This window comes from Dermacentor albipictus, unplaced genomic scaffold (assembly GCF_038994185.2).
Source record: "Dermacentor albipictus isolate Rhodes 1998 colony unplaced genomic scaffold, USDA_Dalb.pri_finalv2 scaffold_419, whole genome shotgun sequence".
In the NCBI taxonomy this organism is placed as follows: domain Eukaryota; kingdom Metazoa; phylum Arthropoda; class Arachnida; order Ixodida; family Ixodidae; genus Dermacentor; species Dermacentor albipictus.
In genome coordinates, this window is record NW_027225973.1 from 4,475 (window position 1) to 10,000 (window position 5,526).

The window sequence follows — 5,526 nt, forward strand, 5'->3', positions numbered from 1 at the left end:
GGGCCGACGCCGACGTCTGCGTGGGGCTTCAACGATTCCCGGCGCGACGCAATGCAACTGCGCGCAGGATGCCAGCGACTCCGCCGTGGCCGTGCGGCGGTGTACACGCAGAAGTTTCGTGAAGGGGTATCGAGCTCCCGCCGCCCCGGCGGACGTGGTTTCGGACTTTAGCGCTCGCAGCGATCTCGCGGCGATCGCTGACGTCTGCGCGGTTTCAGGTGTGCTACGATGCAGCAGTCTGCCGCACGACAATTTACGGAAGCGAGTGCATTCCGCCCCGGCGACGCGGCAGCGGACTTTGTGCCTGCGGGAGTGCTCTTGTTGCTGTAAAATTTGAACGGGTGCAGCTGCGCGAAGCAAGTGTACACATTTTCTCTCTCTCTCTCTCTCTCTCTGCCTCTGAGGCGACTGTAATTTTAATTTAAATGCAATTGGAGGCGGGAGCAACCTGATGAGAGTAGGCGGACTTCGGCACACCTTGTAGTTTAGAAATTGTTTTCAAGCTTTGAGGACATACACAATCGCGCCATCTGCTTTCCCCGTCTCTTTGGCACTTCATAGTGTGTGCAGCATGCTCTGCATTCCAAAGAAACGCGCCTGTTTCTCCCCCTCTCTCACGTTCTTCTTGTCTTTCTTGCTGCTCTTGTGAGAAGTTGCTATGCTCTTTACTCGCTGTAAAATAGAATGCTTGCGCGAGCCAACAACTTGCGTGTCTTTCTTTTTTTTTGTTGTTGTTGTTTTTTTCTCTCTTCCCAAGACGTTTCTGCCATTATTCACTAGCTCTCGTTCTTAGTATGCAACGGAGCGTTAGCTCGCGCCATCTACCTTTCTTTCTGTATGGCGAAGGCCGTAGGTTTTCCTAGTTCCGCACACAGATGGCGCGGATGCGTTTTCGCGCCAGTTTCGAACGACCTCGCTGTACACATGTTTCTCATTTAAAAGTTTCAAAGGGGCTTGCGAAAGGGCGTGGTCCTTTTTTCTTGCGCAAGGCTGAGCTTTCCAGCTGTGCTTAAGCTATGCTAGCATGTGTGCGTATGTGTGTGTGTGTGTGTGTGTGTGTGTGTGTGTGTGTGTGCGTGCGCGCGCGCGCGTGCGTGCGCGTGCATATGTGTGCGTGTGTGTGTATACACGCACACGGTAAAGATGATGGGGTAGCGCTATTTCTTTCTTTCTTTCTTTCTTTTTTAACAACACCTGTGCTCCACATGGCGATCTTCCTGCCCTCTATGTTTCCGGTTGGAAGGAGTGCGCAGCCTTTTCTATATTTATTTATTTTTTTTTTTTCATTCTCTTTCATTCGTACATGAGGCGCGCTACCTAATTCTAGCGGTCGAATCGACACGTTGCAATCCGTCCCGGCCTGTGCCGTATGAAAACTTTCAGTGGGCCTTGCGGTAAATAAAAGGAAATGAGGGAAATGCGCGTAGTGTATTACACTTGCGCACGGGCTTGAAACGAAGGCCTCAAAGAAAGCCGCCTTGAGCGGTCGCATTCAGACGGAAGTAAGCATTCCCCTTGCGCGTGTTTTCCGCTCGCCTGTTCCGTTTTCTACGAGGTTGCCTTCGTTGGTTTTGCCTTGCGAACAAGCTTGCGCTCGGGTCTCGTTTCTACGCGACGGCGTTTCGTTAACAGTGAAAGACTGAGGCGTCGCGAGTTGATTCGCGAGATAGAGAGCATAGAGTCTCTAGACGGGCTGGGTTTTATAAGATTGCCCACGCTGTTGCTGAGGTTACCAATGTCGCCAGGGCACCCACAAGGCAGTGGTACAATGGAGTGAAGTGAAAGACATCGCTTCTCGGCCTTTTGGCTAAGATCAAAGTGTAGTATCTGTTCTTATCAGCTTAATATCTGATACGGGTTCTATATGGACCCACGATATTAAACCTATTTTTGGAAGTTGGCGGAGTGCTTGAAGCCTGCTTCACCTCCGCCGCAGGTCGGCCCGGTATTGCACTACCTCCGGGATCGGCCCCCGCTCACTTAGGTGAGACTTCATTCAATCAAAATGAAGAACACAAGCTCGAAGCGAGCACTCACGTGACACGCACCATTCCCATACTATACGCAACGATGCCGGTGTTTCTGAACGATTGTCTGCTGTAATGAGCCACTTGGGGGGGGGGGGGGGGGAAGGGTGATTAGCCGTGGGTTTTGCAATCAATGTAAGTCCCACTCAAAGCCAACACTGCATTTTGGAGTTCACTATCGCTTTGATCCGTAAACGACAGCAAGCTCGCCCTGCGAAAATCCGCTGCCCTAGTGGAAGAAAGGTTCCCTATGAAACAAAAATGGAGTGCCCGATTTCCGGCAACATTTTCGCTGCAGTGGGACCGAGCGCCTCGAAAACAAACTTGTCGTATGGCCAAGTGTGGCGAAATATATTCAAGGGTTCAGAGGTGCCTCAGCTTTCCAACCTGTATGTTATGAATACCTGTTGCTACCTTTTCGTCATCATCATCCTGCTGGCTACGACCACTGCAGGGCAAAGACCTCTCCCATTATTCTCCAAGCACCCCGGTCACGTGTAAGCCCGGTCACGGTCGCCGTCTAGTGCCTGCGCCCTTCCTAATCTAATCTGCCCTCCTAAATTTCCGCCACCCCGTGCTACGCTTCCCTTCTCTTGGAATTCAGTCGGTAACCCTTAATTGATGATCTTCCCCCCACATTGCATGCCCTGCGCACGCCCATTTCTTTTTCTTGGTTTAAACTAAGGTGTCATTAGCTCGCGTTTGTTCGCTCACCCCCCGAATCTGCTCTATTCTTATCCCCCGTAGCGCTACACCCATCATTCTTCTTTCCAAAGCTCGTCGCGTCGCCCTCAGTTACCCTTCGGTAATCCTTAAGGTCCTTCGTTGCGGCACTCGCGGCATCTTTCTCATTTAAATAAGGCTATTTCGTTCAGTTTTGGGGGAAAACTCAATGAGCTAGGCGCGATTGTGTCCCCGGCGCCGCTCTCAACAAGATGGCGGCGCCCAGGCTTTTTGCCTGGTGGTTCGGCTTGACGCAGAACACGCCTGCAGGGCAGTGAAGCCGCATTGAAGGGGCAACGAGCGGCGCAGTGAAGCGCATGCTCGGGCGAAAAACGCGAACATCAGCCAAAAATACAACCAAATGGCCAAATACGAATTTCCGTTATGGGAAATTGGAGTTCAGTTGGCGCGTTGCGCTCGCCTAAGGTAAAGAACATAAATGCGAGTGCCACATCAGCCAAGTCAATGCTGAGGATCGCGTATCATTTCTTATTTATTTTTCCCCTTGCCTCCTGGCCTGCGTGGCCCTAGCGCGCATGCCCACGAAAGTAATGCAATAAGGAAAACGCGAAATCATGCGGTGACGGCTGTATCATATCCATTGTGCGTGCTTTGTTCTTTTTGGACTACAGTGGTGTGCGTTATGAGAAAGTTTCAGTGACCAGCGAACCTATATTTAGAACCACATTTACGGTTACTGCTAACAAGCTGCGGGTAGGTGTTTTTTTTTTCTTTCTTTCTTTTTTTCGCTACCAACGATGGGTTATCGCAACCGCGATCGGTTGTGCTAGACGCGTTCTTGCCAAACGTTGGCTCTATACGCGACCCGTGACGCGTGGTCGGCACATTCAAGCAGTCCATTGCAAACCGTTCCAAGAAGAAGGATGCTAGCTCCACGTTCCGCCGGGAGCGCTAGTTCGAAGATTGTACTTTTAGACCCTCGAGGAAGCACCGCCATCCCACGTTTTCTATAACGCGCTAAGACTCAGAGCGACAGCGACCACTTGTCTTTGTCAATATCTCGGACACACTTTTTTTTTTTTCTTTAATCCAGATCGTCAGACGAGCCCGCGTTCACGCGCACTCGCTCTCTCCGATAAGCAGGGTAGCTCGGTTGGGGTGTTGTAGGGCCTCGCGCATGCGCTGCTGAGTTCGTCGCTTCGCCGGCCGGTCGACGCTGGCGCGGTACTGGTAATCAACTTCGACGGGCATGGTGAAACGTCACTGTGAAACGTCACGACTAGCAATGCAATGTGTTTGCGAGCAATCGGAGAAATGAGAGAGCCCCTGTAGATTAGTGGAAACGTTCCTCCAAGTATTACGTTTGCAATTTGCGCCTACGAACATGAACTAGACAAAGGAAATGATCTGTAGCCGCCTTCACTTCATAAAATTCCCGTACGAAGAAATTTGCGTGCGCACGTGATCTCCCGCATGAAACCAGACGATAGGTTAATTTTAGCCGTTCATTTCGATTTGCCGAATGTAAACCGGAACACTTTCTCCACGCGCTCTTGAGGTTTGAATGACAATCAATGACATGCTTTTTTTATATATTTTTGTTTGTTCTATCTGGAACCAAAAGAATTCAGAACGCCATTTCAATCTTAGATTCGATTCACGCCTTGCGTTACGTCACCCCTGGCATATCTGATGAACACGCTCTGCTGTTAAGCTTCATGATCACGGCATTAAAAGTCGCCACTTCCCGAACGTTTATCGAGCCGATGATGAACCGTATGCTGGATTCTTATTGTAATGAGTTTATAGAAAGTTTTATACTTCTATGGCTAGCTTCAAGGAAAGGAAAAACATCGCTCAGCATTGTATAACGCATAACAACAACAACGAAAAATCTGCAGGTTATTCATACTACAATGAGAACACTAGGAATACTGAAAAAGATGAAATCTAGACATGCTGCAAGGAGCCAACAAATGCAATTGAACCAACGAACTGAACTGCAATTATTTCATCAAGACATGCCCCGAAAAAACGTGGCCACTATCAATGCTCATTTCAAAGCTGTTTTTTTTTTTTGTTTGTGACGGATAATAATTATCTTCCCAATGGCTGATGTGAAAATTTCAGAGCGCGGCATTTTCGAAATCTCAAGGCCCCGGCTGCTTTCTCTCTTCTTTAAATATGTTCCGGGTGGCAGATGGAGAAAAGTTTCGCGCACATAATTTAAAAGCCTGTAGCTGATTTTCTTGAAGAACACAAAGTGCTGACAGACCACCAAACAAGACAAAATTGAATCGGTATTACGCGCGATGATTTCGCACCGCAGTAACAAAAGGGTAACAAGCGGACGTTCATTTCGTGGTGTGTATTTCACGTCTCTCACAATAATAATAAAAAGAATGCTACTGCATAAATTAGCTTTTCCCAAACTGGATGGTTTCGATCAGCTTCCTTAAATTGAGTTGGCGTTGATTGAGCAGGTGCGGGCCTCGGTTGTTTAAGATTTTTGTAAATGGCATCATTACTGGATAGATGCGGACGTCTGCGTGATGTGTGAAACTCGCTTGAGGATCAAGGGAGAACCCCCCCCCCAAAAAAAATCATGTCATGGTGACACAAGTGGCACATGAGTACTGTTATCGGGAGGAAAAAAAAAAAAGGAAAACCGGCACGTACTAGGGAGACACTCCTCTTACACGTGAAGCTCCAAACAAATTGTTTTTCTTGAGACGCTCTATAAAGCTCCTCAAACGCAGCACCCGTACACGAAGACAAATGTCCAAACTGGAAAGAAAGCACGAAATTCGCGGCG

The 5,526-nt window shown here is 48.9% G+C and overlaps 1 non-coding gene across 1 annotated transcript; it reads left to right on the plus strand.

The window, feature by feature from the left end:
- The first annotated feature begins 1,787 nt into the window (after positions 1–1,787).
- On the plus strand, positions 1,788–1,979 carry LOC139053956 (U2 spliceosomal RNA). The gene has a single exon (XR_011510914.1). It is a non-coding gene; the product is annotated as a U2 spliceosomal RNA (small nuclear RNA).
- The last annotated feature ends 3,547 nt before the right edge of the window (positions 1,980–5,526 follow it).